General features: G+C 37.3%; 1 long non-coding RNA gene across 2 annotated transcripts; it reads left to right on the plus strand.

The window, feature by feature from the left end:
• Positions 1-383: 383 nt before the first annotated feature.
• On the plus strand, positions 384-25,036 carry LOC121667024. Of its 2 annotated transcripts, none has more exons than XR_006016888.1 (4): positions 384-2,880; positions 17,401-17,527; positions 20,318-20,466; positions 24,457-25,036. It is a non-coding gene; the product is annotated as an uncharacterized LOC121667024 (long non-coding RNA). The 2 variants fall into 2 exon arrangements; XR_006016889.1 differs by having other exon boundaries at positions 388-2,880; positions 20,318-20,404.
• The last annotated feature ends 1,042 nt before the right edge of the window (positions 25,037-26,078 follow it).

The raw sequence follows: 26,078 nt of genomic DNA on the forward strand, positions 1-26,078 counted from the left end.
GCATTCAGTGTCGAGGTTAATATGAAATAAAGCTGGTTTAGAAAATTATTATTTATTGTTTTGTACAGATGGATTTGATTTGTAGCTTGGAAGTTTCACAAAGCATCTGTAGTACCCAGAGGAAAGTAAAAGGAGTAGAATCAATAGGAAGTGCAATAGGTACCTAGCATGGTTTTAGAAAAATAACCATTTCAGACAGCTTCACTTTAAGTACAGCTTCTGAAGTCTGTATTTGGCATTCCTTCTTACTAAATCAGTGTTGAATAAGGGCTCCATGATTTTGCTGCAAATTAGGCAAGAGCTGTTATTTCCAGGCTTACACGGAACAGAGCCTCATTTTACTTCTTCCTTTCATGCCATGGGGATTTTAGAAGTTGGCCAAGGAGTGGTCATATCTTGATCTGACCACAGCGTGGCTAAACCAGACACCAGGTAACAGAAGTCCAACTTCCAGTCATGCACATATAAACTGCTGTCCCTCCCTGTGGCATGACAACATCAGAGCTCTCAAATCATCCAGAAAGCACTTCTGTTGGCCTTGATTTTCTTGTGGCAGAATAACACCTCTGCTAGTCTGTTTGGTGGGACATAGAGCGTGTTTTGGCTCCCCAGAGGATGGATCAGCCACTGTTGACAGCAGCAGCCAAACCAGGTATTGCATGCTGGTATGGAGGAAACCAGTAAAAATTCAAAACACTGTTCTGCAAATCATTGCTACTGGAGTAGGGAGTGAGGCTGGCTTCAGTATGACTACATTCATAGTGAAGGAGTGCTAATACATATTTCATGGCCTTTACAAAACTGTACCTTTCTGTGCAATAACTAATGAATGACTCAGGCCTGGACATAGTAATTGTAACAAGAAGCACTGTGCTGCTGAAAACTTGGGAAACCTCTTCTCCAGTAGTGTTGAAATTACTGCATAAAGCTTCTAAATTCCCAAGATACTGAAGACGGAGATCTGTATGCCTAAAAATAGGATTCCTCATCTAGCACACAGAGTTTCAGCTAGCAAACAGAAAATGCCTGAGAGAAAAAAAGTTCTGTTTATTCAGCTCTCTCCCCACCTTGCCCACTGGCAGTTCTGTGGTAGGTACTTATGTTAAACAAGGATTTAGTGCCAAAAGCTTTCCAGATTCCAAGTAACAGCTTCATACATTTCCAAAGAAATGACTGGCTCACTTTCTTACAAAACCTGCAATCAGTTCATCCTACTCTTTCCAAACTAATCTAATGGTTTAAACATTTCCCTCCTCAGCCTGAAGCATTGTGAGTTGCACCTCCTGCTCCCCTATGCAGCAAGTGATGGGTATGGGCTGTGTTTGCCCCTTCTCCTGCACATGAGCCACTCTGAATTGTGCAGCTGAAAGCTCAGCGGTGGGAGCTGCTTCTGCAAGCCTGCAAATAGAGGACAAGATCTGAGCAGAATTGAATGCCCACAGCTTCATTCTTTATCAGGAACGTCCTATCCATAACCTTTAGCCTCACTTGTGTATTGAAGCTTCGTTTGGTTCATATGGGCTATTAATATGGGTAGCATGTAACTCTTAAGCATTATCTTAGGTGAACTAAGATATTTGGTTTTGCTATCCTTTATGTGTGAGCATTTGTCATTCTATACCTCTGACTAACAAGAGTTGAGGGATTCATATTGAGAGAAGAATTAAACTTTTTCCAGTTAATGCCATCAATGCAGCCTTTGGCACGTTTTCAAAAAGCACTTTTCTGTGCTACCTAGTAGTACTGCGTGGAGAAATAAGGGCAATCTTTACCCCTGGAGTTCAACTGACTGCCCCCAATACTCCTTGGAAATGAGCTGGATAATCTATCTCAAGAAAGAGTGTATGAAATAATAGCTGCTACAGGCAGGGAAGTTATAAAAGTTATTTATTTCTCTCATAATAACCCTAGTTGATTAAGGAAAAAAGAAAAAAAAAAAAAAGGCCAGAAAAAACTCCAACCCTGTACAATAAAAGACTCACATTGTGTGTTACTTTAATTTGATTTCACATCTAGACACCCATATGCATTTACTGTTTTGCTGGGAGGGTTTAAGTACCCTGAGCTAATTATAGGACAATATTTTCCAAGTTACAAGGGTAAAATTGAAAGCACAGCTAATGAGATACTATTTCTGGCTATTAAACTGAAAGAAAAAGGGTCTATTTAATTATAAAGTATGTAAAAGAAGCATAATCATCTCGTAATGTAACAGCTCTCATCTGGATTATTATTTTGGTGCACATTTATAAACACTGCCTGGCACATTACTGAATTGTTTAACATTTATGTGAATGTAGTTATTCTACAGAATATCAATATTGACACTGAGCTGGTTGTCTTTTAATTTCAAGAGTATTTCATATCTATCATATTTTCTCATTTATCAGAAATAGAAAATAAAATATAAAGGGGATGGGAAAGACAGGAGGAACTATTAATCTTGTCTGCCAATACCTCGGTATGTTTTCATGTGGTCATTTAAAATAGTACTTAATTTCACTTTAAAAACCTATTAAGTGAGTTTACTGTAACTTGCAATTCTCAGCAACATGTAAGATGAACTAAAAAGCAAATTATGGGGTTTTTTTTCCTTATTCTAACTTAGTTACTATACCATTTATAGTATAGGTTGTTCTTCCAGAATTACTTGCTAGTAAAACTCATGCTTCTAACAAACTGAGATATGGGCAACTTTAAAAACTATCTGTTGAAAATATGCCAGAGTTGCTTGGATGTCACTTAAGCCTTTAGTCCTCTTTCTTCACAGCATCCACAGGACTTCTGCTGATTCTTTGCCTTCCTTCAGCTGTCAAGACCTGCTGGGACTTGTCAAGTGGCACTGGCTGCACCCTCTGCAAGGCTTCTGTGAATGAAAAGGTGAGCTGTGACTCAGGTATGAGCCAACTGAGAGAGGCCGTGGAAGGGAACAAGGTGAAGTGAGGTGATTTCCTTCATTTGGCTGACCTGCAGTTACTACATGGTTAAAGGAGAGGCACAAGTAACTTGAACGTTTTGGAGCACATCACTGAGCCACTGTAAGTTCTCTGGCAGATTGCTGGGGAATTCTTGCTGGGGAATTCTTTCTATGGCAGCTGTCAGCAGCTAAGTTGGAGATGTTTATGCTTATGGGTTTAAGGACTAGTTTGTGAAGTTAATTGCATACCTAATAAAGGCCTTTCTTGAACTTCTTGAACACACCGAGCTTCTGTGAAATAAGCAAAACTTTTGACTGGAGGGAAGCTGAACACATCTCCACATCTCCCAGGAGATCAAAGACAGAGTAAAATATATATATTATGGCTGTACTGAGGCATTATATTTCACTTCAAGGGGGTGAAGTATCTTAACTATCTGTCTCCTGGATTTAGAAACTGAGCTTTTACTAAACTAGATGTTCTAAAAGGTCACAAATAATTACCAACTGTCATTAGGTCCCTGTTAGCAGCTTTTTGTCATGGAATTTCCTTGAATTTGTTATAAAAAGAGAGTGGAAATATAAAAAGAATTTGTTCATAGTTATCTCATGGGCCTATAACTGGAACCAGTAGTCTCACCAGATACAACTTGAAGCCACTATTCCTCTCATTGGAATGGAACAGGGATAAGGGACATAACTTCTTTTACATAATTGCTCAAATACATGCTGGGAGGAATTATAAACATTTGTGACTGTTATTTGTGGCATTATCTGGAAGTCACGGATGTGAAAAAGAATCGATGTCTTTCTGTCCTGTCTTCCACTATCCCCTAAAGCGTACAGGTCCAAGCCTTTCTATCACTGCTTTCCAGTTGATTTTCATTGATTTCTTCTCTTATTAAGCATCTAATTACCATTTTAGAAGCTACTGGTGTACAAGATATTGCTCCTTTATGTCTGAGACTCTTTGATGCTATCCACATGTGTCACTTGCAGCAGCTGACTACTCACTGGTCACTTGGAGGTGGATAATTCTTTGATCCTCTTGTCTGAAGTTGCATATAAATAAGGGAAAAACTTTCCCCAAAGAACTGCCCTGTGAACAGGAACACGAGGAAATGTTCCTTTAGATGAGTAAGCCATGTGTTCCTGTGGGGAGACTGGAAGAAGAGCTAGCCATCACTAGATTCAGTCCAGGCTTTTCAGATCCCCCTTTATGCAAGGGAAAATGAGGATGCCTAGGATTTCCTGGTAGCTGCCTCATTTGCGAAAAAAAAAAAAAAAGCTTTTTTATGGAAGAACAAGAAATAGAACAAGTTGCAACATGTCCCTCATCCTTTTAATTACATGGGAAAGGAGAATACATGGTTAATATTTCCACTTGCAATCCCTTTACCTATTGTATTTCCCACCTGTTTAATTAGTGTTTCTTACTTTTAATTTCTCCCAGTCATTTCCTGATGTCTGAACTGTCTCCCATCTTCTTGCATCTTTTCCCTCGAACCTTGCCCACAGGTTTTCATCCTTTTGTGTGATCCCCATCTTGAAAACATTTGCATATAGATTGTAGTTTCTTTTTGAGCATAATTTTTATGCTATACAGTGATAACATTTCCCCATGAGTAAAAGAAAAAGAAAACAGAAGAGGCTTTGCTAGAGGCACAGAATATGCCTACACTGAGCAAGTGTCATGACCAAACCTAACTGATGTGTGTCTGTGGAGCCAAACAGAACCAAGGACCTGATACCGGCACTGAAAGTACTTTGGGGCTTTTACTTCGGGCTAGTTCTAGTCTGACTGTGCAGCTTAAATACTTGTCAGCTGCTAAAGAGCATTTCATGTCCTCCTGCAGTGCATCTTTCATTTTAGTTTCATCCAAAGGAGCAGTTTGCACAGCCTGAGACCACTTGAGACTGCAAACCAAAGCACAGCAGTGGGGAGGAGGGTGCTGCAAAAGCATCTTCCTGGTCCACGTTAAAACACTGATGTACCTTCACCTATACTGAGGCAAGATATTTTCTCTCCCTTCCACCTTCTCCCCTCAACTATGCTTTAGAAGGACCTGACAGAGCTTGCTCCTCTTCAGTGAATATATTATATATTCCAGTGGAGCACCCACTTCTTAGGGCAAAGGAGTACTTATTTCTTCTGGGTACTCTGTCTGTGAAGGCTCAGTGTAGTGTGCTTTGTGTTGCCTAGTCTTGTTTCTGTATGGAAATGTGATTTTATTATTTTTTGCCCATGTAACTTTTAGTTAGGTTCATTTCATTAAAGTAGAGAAAAGTACTTCTCTGGAAATCATGGAATCATGTATTTTTTTCCCATATACTTAAATAAGTTGTTTAATTCAATTGGATACAGACATTAAAACCATTTATAAATATAGATTCTATTTTAGTAATACTAAGATTATTGACAACAAAATCACAATTATTATGACTGGTCAGAAAACATGTTTTGCAAAATATATAATGTTTTTACATTTTTTGTAACCATATATTCCTTAAAATTTTGCATTCCCCTTGGAATTATGAGAGTTTGCCTCAGGTCTGACTTTCTCCCTATGACTTTTCAATTGATGTCACTGGCTTCCAAAAAATCTTCCCAATGAGACAGATATATTTCTGAGAAGATGTGAGCATTTTAAGCTTTAAAAAAAAACAAACAGGTTCATTACAAAGTCACACACAGTAATACATGCAAGGGACTTCTGGGACCATTGATTTTATTTTCATCCTTCTGCAGGCAGGTATTTTAGGAAGAACTTTTTCCCTAAACCAATTCTGTAGCATATATAGTTCAGATTTTTTTTCCTACTACTCCTGTTGGAAAACTGCTCTAGAATCTCACTTATGTCTGGGTGAATTAAGTTTTAATTGTTTATATCCAGTTGTTCTCAGGTCACATTGTTCTTCCTAACTTGATATTGAATTGATTGATATATAAATGTAAATCTTGGTGATTTTTTTGCAGCCTTTCAGTCTTCGTTTTGTCAGAATAACATAGCAAACATCACCAAATGAGGAAGAATTCACTGCATCATTTTTAAAACAGCATAAGTACTTACTTATCTCAGCAGATTTAACTTGGGATCTCATTTACCATTTTCACAGGAACAGCTTGTTGATGATATATTCATGTCGTTTATAAATGGATCTCTCTGTCTTTTTCCTCGGTCATTTCTAGTTGATGAATACCTAGTTTATAACTGCAACCCTTTTTTATAAGTCCCTAAGTAAAAGTTGCAGCCTGGCCTATTGAATTTAATTTATTACTGTGGTCCTTGACACCCTCCTGCTATTCACCCTCCCTGACACTAATCATTAACTCACGTACTTCTTGGGCACTGAAACCTTTGATGCTTCTTCTTTTAGCATCATCCATGGACATCTCTTTCATTTAAACAATAATGTCCTTTTAAAAAAATTACTTATAGGTGTAGAAATGTACGGTTTTTAATCCCCTGTTTCATTAGAGAAAGCTATCAGAAAAATATGGTATAGGCAAACCTTAGCAAATCCACGTTACAGTTGTTAGGATTTTTCCATTTATCTTTAGCTACAAATCTATCCAAACTATCTTCAGGTTTGATCTTGTAGTTGGGTACACAACTTTCCTTTATTTAAATATTTAGTGCTGACTTGCTGAATAATTTCCAGTTATTCAGTACTAATCTCAAAAAGTTAAAAAAAAATTTTGAACTATTTGCTACGAGATCAGAATTTCAGAATTCTGGATGATTTTCACACAATGATGTACTAGGATTCTTGATTTCTGCTTTTAATTTTATAATTTCTATTTCCATGCCAATTTTTATACTTCCATTCACATTAAACCATTAGTCCTCTGATTCCATACTCAGCAGAACTATTAATGTTAAAAATTGAGGTAACATTCATTTACTCTTTTCAGTCACACCTTGAAGTCTTGCTGAATCTCCCAATACTCGCTGCATAAAAAATAATTTTTTAATTGCCTTCTCTTATTTATTATCTCCTTTTCCAGGTGCAATTTTTAATTGTGTTTGGTTCCTGACAGTTGTTGTTATGATCTTTCATGACTTGTCTTTAAAATATTATTTTCTTTACAGAGCAGTCCTTATTTTATTTCTGTTTGGTTTTGATTTTGCATTTCTTGTACAATCTCTGCTTACTCTTAAGTATTTTCTGTGATTTGGAAAAGTTAGTCTACTACACAGGGGTAGGAGTTCTTGTATTTTATACTATTAATAGAGACAATTCCCAAGCTTACAGTACAGTGAAGTCTATAGGCTCATTAACGCGGCTGACTTTATTAACTAGATAACTTAATTTGTCCTTTTGAAATTGAGAACCCTAGTAATAACCATACCCATGAGTAGCTCTTCATTTCATTTAAGTGAATCAGACCAGAATTGACTAATAACTTTCTGTGAATATCTCCAAAGATCATGAGTTTAGAAAAGGCAAAGCTAAAAAAATCTTACTGTCATCTTCATGTTTATTTGACTGTTATTTTCTTCAAAGAAAATTACTCAGAAATGGCTGGGGTGCTATTATTTTTAGCACCTTTTGTCTCTCTCACTATACTTGAAAAGAGAAGTCATTCAGGCTACAATTCCAAATAGTATTTAATGACTTTATACATTATTCAAGTTCATCATTAGGTTTAGAGGCACAGAACATGTTATAGAGCACTCTCCAGGAATGATGCTGACACAGGCAGACTTTGCTCTCTTCTCAATGTGTGTGGTTGTATTCATCTGTCATTAGTCTACTTTAAAGTCAATGTGAGAATGTGAATACATTGATCTACCAAGTCCTGCTTTAGTTATAGCTTTCCTGAGAAACACATATCCTTAAATACCTCTATTTCAGTCGTGCTTCCTTTTTAACAATTTCTTTCTTGTCCTATAATATTTCCTGTCAGTTCTTTTTCAGTATTTCAAGATTCTTCACTGTATTCTAAAACATTTCTAGTATTTCCAGTTTCTCAAGTAGATAAGATAGGTCTTTTTGCCAATGATTGTTGCCTCCAATGAATACTTTTGCAGCATTAATAGTGTTGTTTTGGTTATGTTCTGGGGTTTTTTTCTGTTTGATATTTGTCCTCTACTTTCTGTCATTCTTTTATAAACAGCCTTAACATTGACCAGCTTCATTGCATACATTAACAGAAAACTCACTGAAAAAGAGTTTGTGGTCTGTTTGAAAAACATGCAGATAGAGTATGACAGGGAGGCCATAGAAAGTTAATGGACCAGAGAATCTGGCCATAGGAGATACCTGAGCTTTGTATCTGCTTGCTGCACACTGTGCTTCAGCACATGTACTCTAAAACACAACAGACAGGGCAATGTCAGAGAATATGCTACAAATGCTACAAGCACAATCTGCTACTGTAGCCAGCCCAGTGCCCAGAGTATGGGGAGATATTCACTTCGTCCTCTGCTTCACTCAGTGGTGAAATACAAGAGGCTACTATGGCAACATCACATGGTACATTTGTTATCTCTGAACGAGAATGTGTTGAAGGAAGTAGCAGATCAGTATGCCATGTGTGCTTTCATTTTCTGGAATGTTTTCAAGGGAAAACATCTGTTCAGATATTTTTCCTGGGATTATGGCTTCAGTTAACAAAAATGTGAAGAGGAAGGGATGCAATTCTCTCTCACACTGCAAGCTTTTCTTTTCTTCTATAAAATTAACTTTTTTTCCCAAGAAAGTATGGCTCTTGTATCCTATACCATGCTGTTTTTCCTGGGTTGAATGTATTATTTGTGTCTTTACTAGTTTCCTTAAATGAGTAAAAAGCTAAATATTCCTTTGAATGCTTGTGTAGAGATATTGTGGGTAGGTGGAAATGGAAGGTATGGCTGGGAGGTTAGCCAAAATCTTTCTGTACTAGCTACAAGCATTACTTCAAGATGTGAAAAAATTTATATTCCTATTCATTTCATAGAAAAGATAGTCTGTGGTTAAAATATTAGAATTCTGGAATTTGAGAAATATGTATTCCATTCTTGGCATGGCTACTCAGGTGTCATCTCTGATGCTAGACATGTCCTTTAATATCTGTATGGTTCAGATCTTCTCAATATGATATCCACATTCTTGGTTTTGGATGCTAAGCTCCCTGGATTCCTTTCACTTAACTTTAGACATCTGCAGTATAGACATTTACATTTGAACAAGCTGTCTAGGCTTCCTTTATAGTCAATGGAAAAATGTACAGGCTTTGGATGCCATTCATCTGGACAATTTTAAACATCTCAGTCAGACTAAGACAAATTGCATCCAAAAAGTCCCTTTTTCTTTCCACTGATGACATCACAAGCAGAAATTAAAGATCGTATATATCAAAATTTGGACAGATAAGTACTACCTTTGCAAACAGAGTACTCTATGTGTGTTAGCAAAGTAGTTTTGCTGATGTGCCCCTTTGTTATGACTGTAGTTTCTGTGTGATACTTGAACACCAGCTACAATCAAAAAGTAAACTGTAGGAGGCCCCAGTGTTCTTTCTTACTTAAAGACCAAGGCAAATTTCAGTCAAACAGAGGCACAGATAAGAAAACTGATTGAGAGAAAGAAAAAAATAATGTTGGCCATAATCCCAATATTAGGTTCTTTTAAATACTAAAAAATAAACTATTCATTATTGTAAAACGTTTTTTTTAAATTGTTGTTTGAAATTAGATCTGCAGCAATAGCCAAGTATTTTAAAAGAAGAAAAAAACAGAAACACATTTTTCTGTACTAGAATATGCTTGTTATTGGCAACTGAAATGTCTTCTGCTGCGAAAGGTTTTCAGTTCCATGCCAGGATACTTGGTTGAAATACAATTGAATGAATCTGACTGCCAGGGCAGAAAAGTTCAATTAATTTCTTCGTTCATGGGTACACACAGCTCTGAGATGCTCTCATGTTCAAGATGCTCTCATGGGGAAGCAGGCAGTACCACACAGGACCTGTGAGAACTCCTGATATTTGGGAGAGCCCCTCAAAACACACTAGACATCTAAAACGGGGCTGAGATTCCCAAGTATGCACAACTGAGCTGGGCACACAGAGAAGGGAGAGTCACAGCTCCTACATTAAGCACTGCTTTTGAAATGCTGAAGTAAAGTAATTAATGTCTCTAAAAGCCAGACTCATACTGTCAGAGTATTATTCAGAAGAGACATCTAGTTTAGGGGTTCTGAATTGCCTTATCTAGGTTTTATATCTGCCAAGTATCTGCAGCAAGTTAAAAGGGCAAGATCTGGCAATCCTGACCTTTGAAAAACAAAGTTAGGATATGACTCATTTTTCACTTCCACTAAAATCAATGGGGAGAGATGCTTCTAACATATATTATACAAAGCTTATATAGGCACAGGAAGATATCTTATTCTGGAAGTTCTTTTATTTTTTCTGTGTCTAAGGTTAAGGTGACATCATTCCATACCTACTCTAGTAAGAACTGTCTCACAAGCAAAACCACACCAAATAAGTAAAGGAATTGAATCTGAGGTGAATAGAGGACAACCTTAGGGCAAACTGTATCCATTACTTCCAAGTTTTTCGTCAAAAATTAAAATGTCATCCAGATGCCAAATCCAAAGTTTTATGATAACTCAGTAAGTGTGAGATACATTAAACACTTTCTTGCAGAATTTTGTCACAAATGTCTGGTAACAAAGGCCAATTTTGTAAAGATCTGTAGCTAATTTTCAGGCTTCAAGTTTTACTTGTAATTTGCATCTCAGGTTAATCACATCCGTGCACAACTGCAAGATGTTTGATGACTTTAACTGAAGTAACTGAAATAGAATTAATGAGCAAAAACAAAAGCACACAGAAATTTCCAAGACTTTAAATTTACTCACAATGTTTTAGAGAATATTTCTTCATGGCAGCTGCATTGACTTGAAAGGTATTGTTATGTTAGGGATTTATGAAGAAGACAAAGAAGTTATCTAAAATACATACAGTCAGCTTAATAGTAACTAGAGCAAGAGACAGTGAAATAAATCCAAAATAATAAAAAATAGAAATACAAGTAAAAAAACAGTTTAAAGGAAAAAAAAATAAACTAGATGAGCAAGAAAAAGTAGAGTGGCTCTGCCCTTGGCTACATTCTCAGGATATGTAAGATGTCACAGGACAAGACCTAAGATTTTTCATTAATGTATGAGCTGAAGGAGCTTACAGTGCCTAAAGGAGATAAAGAGACCTTAACTGTTTCCACTAGGAGGGTCCACTGCCCTCACAGCAGGAGATGCTGCTCTGACTTCTCTCTTCGGGACAGTAGCAACTAAGTTTGCCTTTTCTGGCACAGGAAGAGCTGGAAATGGGACTGTGGCTGTTTTGCCACTGTCAATAACCCACTTCCTTCAATGACTGCCTGCTTTGCCTCTTCACAGAGCCAGTCCTGGTGGGAGATTTAGTTTAGTCTCAGTGCAGGAAATACTTTAAAAGTCCCTCGTTAGTCCTCTGCCTTTGATGTCAATCTCAGAATTTGTACCTTTCCCGAGGACCATTGCATGCTGCTGCATTTTAAAAGCTTACCTTTCTGTCTGACTGTGAATATCTGCAGGATGAGAACTTTCCCTGGTAAATGTTAAGAGAGGAGTTTTCTGTTGAACCATTTTACATTTTTGCATATTGTGTATTGAAAGAAGCAGGAAAGATTTGCTGATGGCAGGTGGGCTTGGGCTATGTTACCTTCTGCAAGGCTTTTGGAATGGGTTGACTTAAAGAGATTCAATGAAGACTGAAGTTTCGTGTCAGACAGAGATCTTGTGAAGCAGGTGAAAATTGGGAATAAGACTAGACAGAACCAGCATGATCTGCCTGAAAAAAAATTAAGAACTTCTCTCTGTAACTCATGCTCACTCAGTTCTACAGATGGACTGTATAGCCTATAACAGACTCCTTTTACGGGATCATGTAAAAATATTCCTGACCACAGATGGACTTTGAATCAATGAAAGCTAATTACATTTTACAATTCTACAGACATGTACATTTGTTAGGATGAAGAAAGGATTTTGGAACCATGTGAAGTGCTTTTACTGAGTCTAGATTTTGTACAGTAACCTGACGAATTACCAGGCTCATGTAAAAGTTACTATTTTGATTGTTTTCTTCCCTGAGAAAATCACTTTCTTCCTAACCTGGTGTTGCTACAGCACATTGGGTACATAGGTAATTCACATTGATGCAGTGATGTGCAGCTCTTGGAAATGAAGCATTATTACATCATAATTCTCAGTTTCCATTTCTAGGGAGGTACTACTGTGTATATTCCATATTTAGCCTCTATTAGTTTAACAAGAATAAATGTCCGACATTGAAAAAAATTAACAGGACATAAGAAATGGCATTATGGGTCAGATGAGTAGAAACTGAGTGTTCTGCTTCTGACAGTGATGGTATGAAATGCTGTTTTGGGAGAGAACATGAACCTGCTCACACTCTGTAGTCCATCTCCCATCAAAATTTGTTTATAAGGAATGGAGAAGACACATCTCTGCTTAGCCCTGCCATCACTGATTTATAATCTAGTGTTCACGAATTTATCCAATCTACTTTGAACCTGCTAAAACTGTCCTCTCTCACAACTTCCCATGGCCATATGTTTCAGAATTCTAACTAGCTACTGCATAAAGAAATACCTTCCAGATAACAGTTGTACATGCTATCAGGATTTTGCAGGAGTTTTTTATATGCCTTTTCCTCTTGAAACAAAAATGTTCAAACCTTTCTAATGTTTTCTTGTAAAATAGCACTTCCATCACCTGCTTACTCTTCTCTGTACTCTCTCTAATTCCACCACATCCTTCTTGAGATCACAAAACAACAAAGAGCACTGAGGGGGCAGGTGTACAAAAAGTTTTATATACATGTAAAACAATGGCATTTGGGTGGTCTTCTTCCAGTGATATCTGATGTCTTGATGGCTATTTCTAGCTGCAGCCAAAGACATTGTGAGATCCTCCTGTTTCTTGTCACTGAGATAATATTTAGCTATCTAAAAAAATCTTAATTTCATCACCACACTTGGAGATGTCACAGTTCATTTCCATTTCCAGGTCATTGGTGAGGAAATTGAGTAAAACAGGTTCTAGAATGAGCCTCTGAGGTACAATGCTGCTAATTCTTCTCTATCCTGAAAATGAAACATTAAGTTTTATGCCTTGCATCCTATGCTTTAATTCAGTTTCAGTCCTGAAAAGAGCTGTGTTGTCATGACAAATGAGCATTCTAATTATCGCTAAGGTTTTTTTAACAGACTTGTGTCAAATAAACCCTTTGAAATTTCAAATGCACATTGTCCACATCATTCTCCTTATAGATGGGCACCCACATTCCCTGGTTCTGTGTTCTGAAAAGCTTCCAATCTAAAGAAAAGCATAACTGTATCTGTTACCTGAAGAAGCTGAAACATAATGCTTGTCCTTAAAAATTTCCTATTTGCTCATTTGGGGCTCAGTTGGGCCCAATAACTATAGTAAGCTCCTCAAGGCAGAGGCAGACTTTGTGCTCTGTCCCTACAGAACCAGAGCTCCAACTCAGAGCTGAGACTCTTGGGAAAGCAGCAGAACAGAAATCTAAATCTCATGTTATACTTTTTTTTCAGTTATCTCAAACCATTCATCATTTCCTTTCCCAGATAAGGAAAGCCAAAGAGGGAAAGGTACTCAAGTGAAAGAAGCAGCAGATAAATCCACGTCATCCAAATCCTAGCTCTACTACACTGGACTGTCTCCAAAGCCAAGGGATCCTAAATGCAAAGCTGCATTAGCATTTTGTCCATATCTCTTGTCTCTTTCCATTAGCAGGGAGCTGAATTAAATCCCTGCACCTGAAGAACAGAGATACTCCAGTCCAAACACTGTGGAAATTTAGGGTTATATGCACTCCAGATTCTCTTTTTTTTTTTTTCAGTTCAGGCTCATCTCATATCTCAAAGATATTTTTTTCTACTTAACAAGTTTCAAATCTTTACATTTACCCCATCCTCAAGCTTTCTGTTCCTTGGCAAGTCTTCCAGCCCCCAACACTGCACCATCTTTTGTCTGCTTCACACTTAATCAGCATTCCTTTATTAAAAAGCTATTAATTAGCTTCTCAGTGGTCCAATCTACTGACTATTGTGATAATTGTAAGACTTTTAGAGCTTTTACCCCCCACTTTGTTGACAGACTATTGGACTTAGAAACAGCACCACAAGGAATGCAGGCTCATCTTTGTTTCAACATACTTAAGGTGCTTTTATCTGTAAGTTTGCCTTGAACAAAATCCTGTTCAAATTGTATTAAGCCCCAGATAAACCTCTCTTTCAGATTATGGTTTCCAACTGAACTCCTGTGCATTGAAGAGAGGGCACCAAATTCTTGATTGTTTCAAGAAAACCTCTTTGAGTAATCCCTTGAGCTTGCCTACAGGGCTTGGATTTCCTAATGGATGCTTTGATGACAGGAGATAAGAGCCAAAGGTACCCTTATTCTCTTAGAAATTGCTCCAAACAAACAACCTCAATGATTAAAGCTAATAGAAATACCTGGAAGATTGATAGTTTGCAAAGCACTGCTGAGTGAATGAATAACTTCCCCTTTAGTTCCAAAAGCTAATATTTGTCCACATTTGCTGCCTTTTAAGAAAGTGCAACGGGTTTTTTTGTATGCAGAGTGTTGATCAGGAACAAACAGACACCATTTAACTGTTATTTGAATTTTAAACAAAGGCTCCCTACTTCAGCTATTGAGGCAGATTTCTGCATGGCCCCATTTATAATAATTCAAACATGGCACGGGGAGGGTCGCTAGAGTAAAGTACATATAAGTGTGAACATGATACTCTTGTAAAAGTCTTTAATGATGTGAATGGGCAGTGCATTATGGTATTCTATAGAGGGGTTTTAAATTGCACAAAGGGCTTGTAAAACTTCTATATCTGTTCCCAAGCCATACACCTATCAGAGGGTTGAACAAATGGAAACCAAACTCTGCAGCAAATAAAAATCTTAAATTTACAATGCTGGATTATAAAATGGTGTCTCTCAACAGCAGCCCTGACTTATTTCATGTTCTGATGAAATCATTGCTTGTGAATGCCAAGAAATTCAGCTGTAAACTTTTGGCAATAAGTAGACTTTCCTCGGAACTGATGGTTTTGAAAACATCTGTAAGTAAGGAATCAACTGCAGAACCAATAAAAGAGGCTGAAGAGACCAAAACTTTCACTAACACCTCATAACACAGGCAGTGCTGTGAGTGCCACCAAGCCCTGCTCCCTGGTATGTGGGTTATGTACATACCAGAGTTCATTTCCAAGATGGAGGGTTTATGATTCCCAGTGTCACAAAGCATGCAGTGGGGAAGTGTATCACATAACAAAGTAATCTAACAATAGAGCTGAAAAGAGTTGAACATTTGGTTTTTGAAGTAATGCAGCCCAGGGTGGGTGGTTCTCATATTGAAAATTCCTCAGGTTTCTTAAACACAACATAAGTAAAACCTTAGGAGGAACTACTCTGAGTGAGTGTTTTAAGGAAATTCTCCTTTTATAACCACATTGAGGAAGGATTTGATTTAATCTCATTTTCCTTAAAAGATAGTGGAGTATGGAGTTAGGAGTCGAAGGAAAAGACAGGAGGTTTGAGGGTGAGGAGGATATGGCTATATTTTGACAGTTGAAAAGGAGATTGTGAGCTGCTGGTGCCTCAGAGCTTTGTTCCCTTAGCCCAGGTCACCACCAGGCCTGTGGCGTTCAGCTAAAAGGACTTACTGAAATGGAAATAGAAGTGTGAAGTGAGACTTCAAATTATGTTTAGTTCTCTGACTGACGCTTGAGCATTCAACAGATTTAAACATGCCTTCTACAAAACCAGCCTTGGGAAAGAATTTAGATACAGAGAAGGCACAGATTTAATCTAACTTTTCCTCCCCTTGTTGCATTTTTCCCCCATTCCCCCACACTACTTTGATACATCCTGTGGTCCCCTCAGAGGATGAAGGTTCCCAGACAAGATGACATTTTGTTCTCTGAGCAGAGCTGCTCTGATTACACCTGAAACTTTGTGACCAAATTCTTTCCCTGTCCTCTGCGTTGTGGGGAAGGAAAAGGCTTTCTGCCCGCTCTTCTCTCTCACAGTTCCCTGGTCCCTCACAAACCATAAATCCCCCCAAGTGAAAACAGTGCAGCTTGTTCGCTGATGCCTACCCAGCAGGAGTGAAGCCACAGCTCTTCCTGCCCCCAACATCAGTGCTTGGCAGAGAGGTGAATGAAATCCATTTTTCAATACTGTTGTCACCTTTTAATAAAACATGATGAAAAAATTATTAAAGATCTTATTGAAGGGAGTCAAAATAATTATTTTATATTATTTTTGACAACTGGATTGATGACCCCACTGCATGATAATTTTTTTTCTTTTTTTTGTAACAGCCATGATTTCATGCTGAGGGACACAATTGCACTTCTTTTTTGAGTACACAGTTGCACTCCAAGACAACTAGCAATAGGACAAGGGGAAATGGCCTCAGGTTGTGTCAGAGGAGGTTCAGGATGGATTACAGGAAAAATTTCACCACTGAAAGAGTGGTTGTGCACTGGAACAGACTGCCCAGGAAGGTGGTGGAATCACTTTTCCTGGGTGTTTTCAAAAATAAGAGGACGTGGAACCTTGTGATATGATTTAGTGGGCTTGGCAGTATTTGGTCAAAGGTTGGACTTGGTGATTTTGGAGGTCTTTTCCAGCCCTAATGATTCTATGATTCTCTGATCATTTACAGCTTCCAGGTATTCAGGTTCAGATAATCTCTCTCTTACACTGACATGCCTTCCACAAAATAGGGTTTAGGACTGATAAAAACTGTCAACTTGACTGCATCTGAGGTTCTTACGTGGATTTGCGGGATGATGATAGCTTAGATGAACAACAAAATATTTTTGCCTTTCACAGCCCCTTAGAAGACTAGGGCACAGAACTCCTGTCTGCCTACAAAGCTTTTGGGAGCACTGCCCACCAGGCCAGACTGGAGGCAGGAAGGGTGAGTGTAGAATGGGAATGAAATCTGTCCAGGTTTTGGGGAGTTCTAGGCAAGGTGAATCTCAGGCTGAGTACAGAAGTGCTTTCCCTTGTGTTATGTTAAAACATGGCAAATCCTCACCTTTGAAGGACACTCAGCATGACAAAGAAAATCTCTCTCCTCTGAATTTATGCTCCTTTAAAGGCTCGTGCAGGAGGAGCTTGAAGTAAAACCTGTGGTGTTCTTTCAACCAGGCACTGGGTCATACCAGTGGTCTGACCCATGACTCCCTTCATCCCCAGCTGGGAAAAAAAAAGAAGTCTATCACGGTGTATAGTACTCAGTAACTAAGAATTTCAGAAGTAATCCTAATATATGTAGCATACACCCTTCAGTGATGGAGAAATACTAAAATATCACTTAGCTGAAAAGACTTTATTGCGATATGCTTTTAACTTGTGCTTTCTGCTTCTTTCCAGTCTCCTGTTTTCTTTTCACTCCTGTAGAGTGAAAGATTGGTCACACTGACCCACTGCCAGTATTTCTTAATTCTCCTTAATGAGGACAACCTGCCTGCCAAATCTGATCCTGGAAACCCACATAACTGTGAGTATGAGAAAGATGAGATTAGTACTTTAGAGCTGTTATTAGTGATATAAAATACAAATGAATATGGTTTCTCACCCCAGATGCTATGAATGGTCTGTGTAAATGTTTTAAAAGCCCACATTTTAAAACACCTTAACACTGAGTGAAATGAAAACTTACTTATAAAGAAGGAAGTTGAAAAACAAAAACTCAAGTAATTTTTGTTAGCATACTTCATTATGTAAACAAATAGAGAAATACAGATCTGATTTCATGTCTCATTAATATTAACTGCTGCTTGTCAGAAAGTATTTATGCAATTCTATTTTATAATACATTTTCAGATTTTAGCATTCTCTTTCTCTTTCACATAATCAAGATGAAAATTTGCTTATGATTCCTCAGAAACACAATAGAGAAATCATTCAACGTACCAAAAAAACACACCAAAGATGAGAGAAAAAACTATATTCTGGAATAATCAAAACCCTCCTAGTTTGGTTACCCTTCTAAAGCTGGTAGGTGAAACCCTTGACCAGTTCCTTTTAAACCCAAATGTAAACGCTGATTTCCTTCACCAGAGCACTGTGTCTGAAACCATCATCTTGCTGGTTCTTTTGAAAGCAGAGAAACAGAATCTTTTCTGAAGCATGTTTGTAAAAAATAGCAGGTTCTCAACATCAACAAAAGTAGAACAGCTCTGTAGCTACAGCTGAGCTTGGAAAGTGCTGGAAGGACCCTGTGGAACTTGGGATTTCTTAATCAGAACAGAGTTCTGCAGCCCTTTGAAGGCCCTGGCTCATATTTGTGGTGGTGGCAGTGGAGTCCCACTCCCTCTGGGCATACACATCCACTCTCTTCCATGGACAGAAAGTAGAATAAAGGTGGAATTTCATGTTCCTTGATATCACAGATACCTTTGCAGTGATGCTTGTTCACACACAAAGAATATCCTCGCTTGTCTCTGATTAGTCATATTCCTAGAGAACTGCCACAAGTACATTGCATTCCCAGCTAACCTCTTTCCCAGTTTTATGTCTGCATCATGTCTGGTGTTACTGCCATGGTGTGGTCCATAGGGGTCCAAGGGATGACCAGAGTTCCTTGTCCAAGGCCACAAGTGTGTGCTCAGCCCAGATAGTCCTGTGCTCCTTGCAGAGACCAGCTAGGGAGACATTTTTGGGGGTAAAGGGCCTTTGATGCTCAGCTTGTTTCCTACTTCTCTAAGTGAGAGAAGGTGGTAGGGAAGAAATTATATCATTAAATCTGTGCTATCCCATTATATGGGAATTTTAGACAAAAAAAACCATCATAAAGAGAAAGCATGAGAGGTGAATAATAAAAGAATAAATGTGTATCTAAGTTTATTGTCATTATCCCAGCGGATGAGTGGGGGTGCATTAAGTTCCCAGCTTTTGACACCATTTGATGCCAGCCCTTGGGAGCTGGGCTTGGCCACTGCTGAGGGCGCTTGAAAAATCCCACCTACGAGTCAAACAAACTATATTAGTCTAGTGACCTGTGTTTGAACCCACTTGCCTTTTAAAAATAAACCCCTGTACAAATCCCAAAAGAAACATGTGGTTAGTTCACATCATGGACTAATAATAGCTTACATCATCTTATTTTTAAAATCAGTCTTTTTTTGAATTATGGGAATGTCAGAAATAGTGTTGGAAAATTCCAAAGTCTACCAACACTATCTTAAAAGTGGCCAATCCTTCTTTTTTTCTGAACCTATTTAAAATTTAAAAAAATAAAATAAAATCTCAACCTCTAAAACGACAATCTTTTTCTGCCAACTTTCAGCCTGGAACACATTTTTACAGCACTTATAATCCCCGAACAAACCAGGTTTATGCTGGAAGTGCTGACAGACCTTTAGCTATTACAGCTATCTTACTAGCTCAGCTGTATTTATTTTTCATTATATTTAAATATAATTGGTTGAGGTTTAAGTCTAGTTCAATTTGATGAGAACCTTTTCATTTAAATATCAGTTCTTGGAAATGAGTCCTTTCTTGGGTGTCTTTTGGGGCTATTATGAATATAATTTTGGGATTGCTTTTTAGGTTTTTCTCTACTACCTCATTTGTGTGGTTTTGCTTTTAATTCAAAGTGCAAGAGGAAAAATAAGCATTCTTATGAAGCATATGGTATTCAACTGTGGTTTGAATCCCAGTGTGAGGAATTCCACTAGAAATTTCACACATTCTGTTCTGGTCTCAATTAAAAAATACTGGAGCTGGCCTGGCACATCAGTGGAAAAGCTATGGGCTGGTGTACATGGATCCTTGATGCTTTCCTGAAATTCTCTGGACAAATCTGAGTGGGGGCAAAGGGAAAAGGGTCAAGGTGCAAAACAACTGTGGAAAGCCAGAACTGTTTGTGTCAGGGATTGCTGATGGGATAGCTGTGGAATTAGTTTAAATATGAAGTGTCTGTGCTCTCCAGATTGAAAAATACTTTTTTCTGGATGAAATATGACCAAGATGGAAGACCTTTGAAACTGAGAATTAGGAAAAAAGAAAAATAAATTCAGTAAAATGACTTTGAAATACCAAATCTAGCCAACAGTTATCTCAGAGGGGAAAAAAAATCTTCTGAAGTGAGAAATGTAGGATTTGAACTTTAACTACTGTCATACATAAAGGAGGATGGCAATGAAGATGAAGTCATAGTTATTAATGTTCTTATTGATATTAAGTAAATGTTAGAAGTGTAAATTTAGGAGAAATGAGAACAATATTTTTATATAATTTAGAGGAACCATTTCAATAACTTAATCTAATGTTTTTCATAATACAGGATAAAGAATCACACCAACCCTTTTCTAACTGAAGACTTAAGCTTTTTTTTGAAGACTGTGATCTTTCTCTAGAAGATGTGATTTAGGTAGGAAGCCTTAAAGAGATGGATAATCCACAGGGGAATTTGTCCCAATTGCTCTCATTCTGGTAAAAAGATTATTTCCATTTTTTAAATCTTTTTCTGTCTTTGCATGATTACAGTCTTCAGTATCTCTTTCCCTTATGATTATATGACTAGTGATTATATGCAATTATCATTTGGTTTGTTAGTTTACTGTTCTATAAAGTAAATATACTAAAATATTTAAATCTCCTGTGTCACAGATATTTTTCAAAACCTTGAATAATTTCTCAGGGCAAGGACTAAGGTGCCTTTCTTAGCTATATTGTTGCATTGGAGGTTCATATAGATTGGGTTATCCAAATGATTTGTAAAGCCCTTTCAGAATCTCTGCTCTCAAAGACACAATTTCACATTTTGTGGTTGTGGTACCTTCCTTTGCTCTTTGAGCATGAATCTTGTCTGTACCATGTTAGGAAACATCTTCAACTGCACTCACCCTGTCAAGCAACCTAGATAGTGTGAAATAGAGTGGGGTTTCATTATCAATTTCTGAATTATCAGCAATAATTGAATAGAATACTTTCTTTCAGATAATTTGAAAAATATTGAATTGCAGCTGTCATGATTGCCCATTCATAGTTAAATTAAAATATATGTGTCTACAATTTCACTTTTCTTCACAAGATTAGGTGTGTTTTGGCCTAAATTGTATGTCATAGAATGTGAAATGTTTAAAAATGTTTAAAAAGTTAATATTAACAGAAACAGTTTTAAAAACAATCCCATTTTTCACTTCTAAGTGCCTGATAAAAAAACTTCTAGGGAAAGAGCTTCCCTCTACTCCTCTTTTCTTACATCTGCCAGAGATGAAAAACTTAGATGGTCTCTTATATGACCCACTGTGTCACTTTCTGAAGTCTTATGGATGAGAACTTGTTACTTAACCTTTGATGAAATCTCTTGCACTTCAATATATCAATGAAACACATACTGTGCCTGACAGACATACAGAAACAGACACAGCTGTTTCCTGGTAATCACCAAGGTGCTCTGTTCTCTAATGGAGTTCAGGAAGGGTTGACACAGACACAAAAGTATTGCAAATCAGTGTCTATGAGTCTGTAACCAGAGAATTTAACCATGTAACACATACTGTGCAACTGATCAAAATGCAAAATCAAGTCAAAATACAGAGCTTCCAGAGTGCATTTTGTGTTTGGTACAGGAAAATACACCACTTCAAAGCTAGTCAATAATACATAAGACACAATTTTTTACAGTGCTTGCTATCGCTTTTTTTGTCAGGAAGAAGAAAACAGACATGGGCAAAAGAGGAACAAAAATAAAAGTATGTGGAAAATAAAGAATGGAAAAGCTGGTGTTAAAGTAGAATGAATCTGTTTTGCATCTGCTCTGCTTATATCATCCAGTTAGTAGCCACACAAATAGTGAATTTAAGCAATTAACAGAGTCCACTTTCCTTGGGCGGATTTACTATGTTTGTGTTCTGCTCCCAAGATTTTACCTGCGACCTTTGTGATTTGCAGTCACAGTTCTGCCTAGAAAGTCAAAAATTAGCCTGGATCTTACCAAGCCAGGAGGAGCTTTGTTATGCCCACCTCAGATGGTACTTGCTTCCTGCAGCCCTACTGACGCTTGTCCCACATCAGATCTGGGAGAACAGCAGAAGAATAACGAGATTTGCAGGTGGCTGGGCTGATCCAGCAAGCAGATTTCTGGGCTAGGTGCTGATAGGAGCTGTATCAGGCTCACCCAACCATCAATGGGTACTGAGGCTGCCAGACAGAGCCAGAGCCTAGGGCAAGTTATGAGAGATTTCCAGAACTCAAACAGAAATCTAAGTCTTGTTGAAATTCAGGTTAATAATATTTTTGGTTTGGATTTTTTGGGTTTTTTTGTTTGTTTGCTTTTGGTTTTTTGTTTGTTTGGATTTTTTTGGTTTTTATGGCTTTTTTATGTTTTTGTTTGTGTATATGTGTCCCTTTTTTTTCTTTTCTTCATGGTTATTAAGATAAACCTCAGGTCCAAGTTTATTGTTAGGAAAATGAAAAGAAAAAGTAAGCTTGTTTCTGGAGCCAAGAAAGTTTTTTCAATTTGCTTCTCACTTCATATCTGGAATAGAGTCTGTCATAGTATTAACACTACTTGATAGCATATTAGTAGAACTGTTTGAAGCTTGTAATCTCTTAAAATGAGACGGTTGGTAATATTCTGATTTAAAAACAAACCCACCATTTCTTCCTCCTAAAAACATGCATCCCTATGGCAAGAGGAAAACACTGTCCAAACAGATGTCAGCATGTTTGGCTTTTTTTCCCATTTTAAAGTCTTCCCATTGTTTGAGACACACTAACATCTATGATGCCAAATACTTCACTCAACAGAACTACTTGTCCACAGTTTATGACTGCAGGACAAGTGTAGCACCTGGATTCTCCCAGGGATACCATGTCTGCCAGGATCATAAGCAATTATATCCCCTCATCCCAGGAAATTCTTCCAGTCCAGACCTGTTTACATGCCCAAATAGATATTTTGAGACATCTGGGAGAATAGCTGGGATGGCTGCCATAGAATCCTGAAATCCATAGGTTATGTCCACTGTATTTTGAGTCACCATGTCTAAGACCACATGTCCTTTCCAGGCAGTTCCTCATCCCAGCATTGCTCAAGCTGGGGCTGGCAGAACTGCAGGGCTCCTGCCACCTTTTGCTGTGGAAATCAAGTACCTCAGGCAGGCAGTGTTGGCATTACTCAGTGTCACTGATGCTGGAGTAAATGATGACCCAGTTACTAATTCAAAACATTTGAAGGTAGTTTACTTTCCTTTCTAAAGCAATCCTTATGCTATTTCATAGCTTTCTGGGAAGTGGCCAAGAAATGCTGGATTATGGCCCTTACAGCAATATGGCACAAAAAAGTTATCAAACACACTTTAGTAGTTTCATGTTTTCAGACATCAAATGCTTCAGAGGAAAAATATAAAATTTTCTTTGTAGCACTCTTGGTTTAAAAAAAAGCTAGTAGAATCTAACAGCACACAAAGCTAGTATGTTTTTTGTGCTAAAATGTATCTGAATCTTGAAATACAGTAGTTAATTTACTTATTCTATGTTGATTTATTTGGATAATATTATGCTCTAATTTTTCCTGCACTCAGCATCATGTATATTCGTGTATCCTATTGTTTTTAACTATGAGAACTTGAAAAGTTTTTGTTTTTCTTAAATCCCATGCAAGATTCTTCTAAAATAATTTGCTCTACTTCCGCGCTGATGCTACTGACATCCCCCTATAAATAAATGAGAAATTCCTTCTATAAAGAGTGAATTAAGCCTTACTATTATTTTTATAAATCTATATCAAATCATTTTCCTGTTCAAATGTGAAAGCTAACTCTTTTAGTAAAAATTTTTGTTTTCAATCTGTTGTTATTAGCAATCAGAAGAAGAAAATATACTAAATTATGTTTAGTTCACCTCTTACATCATTTGCTAAGTCAATAGATTATCCAGGTATGTATCCAGGCATATCCAGGTATATCCCATCCTTAGCCTGCCATAAATATATAGGATAGAATGGTCTATAGTTGCTAAAAATTAGTATATCCTGTCTGCAGTCTGTAAGAACAGCTTTACGGAAATATATTTCAATCTGTGTCTTTTATTTTTCCATTTTAGTGGTACTAGGAATCTTTCCATGCAAAATTTGTAGAAAAATATAGAATTTTATTTTTTCAAGTGCTTTACCTTTATGCTAGTCTGTACAACATTGGTTGGGGGACATGAAGCAAAATTCAGCACACATAGCTCAAATACAGACATTCAGAAGTCCCCACAGATCTTCATGATTGTCCCCACAGCCTGTGCAACAGATCTACATTTCATAGTTCTTTGCCTCACTCTGGCCATACTGGTCCACCTTCAACCACGATTTTTAATGCAGGATTTGAGGGAATTTCCATCACCATCTTAACAAGGAATTTTCTACTTTATTATTATTACTATTCTTTTAACAGAGAATTTAATACTTCTCCCTGTCTTTGTCCCAAGATCACAAATGAGGACATTTCTGCTTCCAGTTTTGGCAAAGCTTTGAAGCCCCATTACAACTCACCAGCAGACTCCAAAAGCCTGAGTCCTCTAATATGGACTTCTGGATTTGGATGAACCTTTTCAAGATCTCCAATAATGACTCCACCTTGGAAATGCAAAGTCTTACAAAAGGATCTGGTTCAAGCCTGCTTTCCTGGATCCCTACATGCAGAACACACTCAAGTGAAAGTACTTGCACTATTGACTTAAAGAAACTTTCTGTATTGTTCTTTCTTACAAGTTGTTTACCTGTTTTATAGGTGTCAAAGCAGAAGCTGAAAAAAAGTTCACATTCTAAGTTGTGAAGTCTCAAACAGGAAATCACATCCAGACTTAATTTCAGGAACCTATTTCCGTCACTTCTAGAATATATTCAGACAGTATAGTTGCTGTAGTGGTGGTTTGGTTTATTTGCTTGGTTGGTTTTTGTTGTTGCTTTGGCTATTTTTAAATTTTGTATTTCATTAAAAGATCTGTTTTTATTCCATATTCATTCCTTCAGCAGGCTTAATGCTAAATTTGATGAAAATGTGCAACCTTTTTTTATGAGAAAAATTAATTAAGTAAAGGTTTTCCATTAAAAAAAAGAAAAAGTGTGATCATTTTTTTCTTCTAATAGTCTTCAGTTACATCAAAAGCTCTTGCAGAGAGGAAGGATAAACTCTTTTTTATGTCTGAGTTGCTATAGCAAGAAGTAATGAACTTAAATTACCAGCAAGGGAGTTAAACTGGATACAAGGAAAAATATTTTCTGATGCTAAGGCCAATTAAGCATTAGATGGTCTAGGGAACCCACAAAATATAAATTATTGAAAGTTTAGAGAAGATATTGGACAAAATGTGATGTGACTACCATTCCTTCTGATTTCAGCAGGAGAGATGGTAGATAATCCCTTAATATTCCTTTCAATTCCACTTTTTGTTGTCCTATTTTTAAAGTATTTTTTTCACATTTTAGATATCACATTTCAAGCTTTTTTTACTGATGGTGCTTTGATTTTATTCATAGCTTGCCCAACATGACCTGTATTTTTGTCTTACCCTAAACAGATGAGCCTATTGTAAGATGTATAACCTATCTATACTCTATATGTAAAATACTTTAATATAGAACTTGCCCTTCTGCATGATTTTGCAGCATAGAACCCAGCATCAGATATTTTGGCAGCATGAAATGAAATAGTTCGCCTCTGTTTTCCTGCCTGCAAGATAAATATCACAACAATGATTTCATTCTTCTGAGAAATTCTCAAGATGTGAATATTCTTTTTAAATCTGAAGTAAAGGTGAAGAAATAAATTCAATATTATGTGGAATCATTCAGGAAACAGTTCTGCTACTTATCAGCCTTGAGAGGCCTTAGAAAATAATTTTGCTTCATCTTCTTTTATCTTTTAGACTACAAGCTTGCTGGGACAGGAACAGTCTTACTTTGTTTACATTATACCTAACACAAAGCAACCCCATTCTGGGATTCTGTTGCCCATTTTCCCAATGCAATTCTACACTAAAGAAATTAAAGCCTAATGATATAGCATCAAGCAACCTGCGATGAAATATAATCAAAATGCAGCGTGTTG

Source organism: Corvus kubaryi, unplaced genomic scaffold (assembly GCF_017639235.1).
Source record: "Corvus kubaryi isolate FWS band 111438036 unplaced genomic scaffold, C.kubaryi_AGA036_p1.0 37354, whole genome shotgun sequence".
Lineage (NCBI taxonomy): Eukaryota > Metazoa > Chordata > Aves > Passeriformes > Corvidae > Corvus > Corvus kubaryi.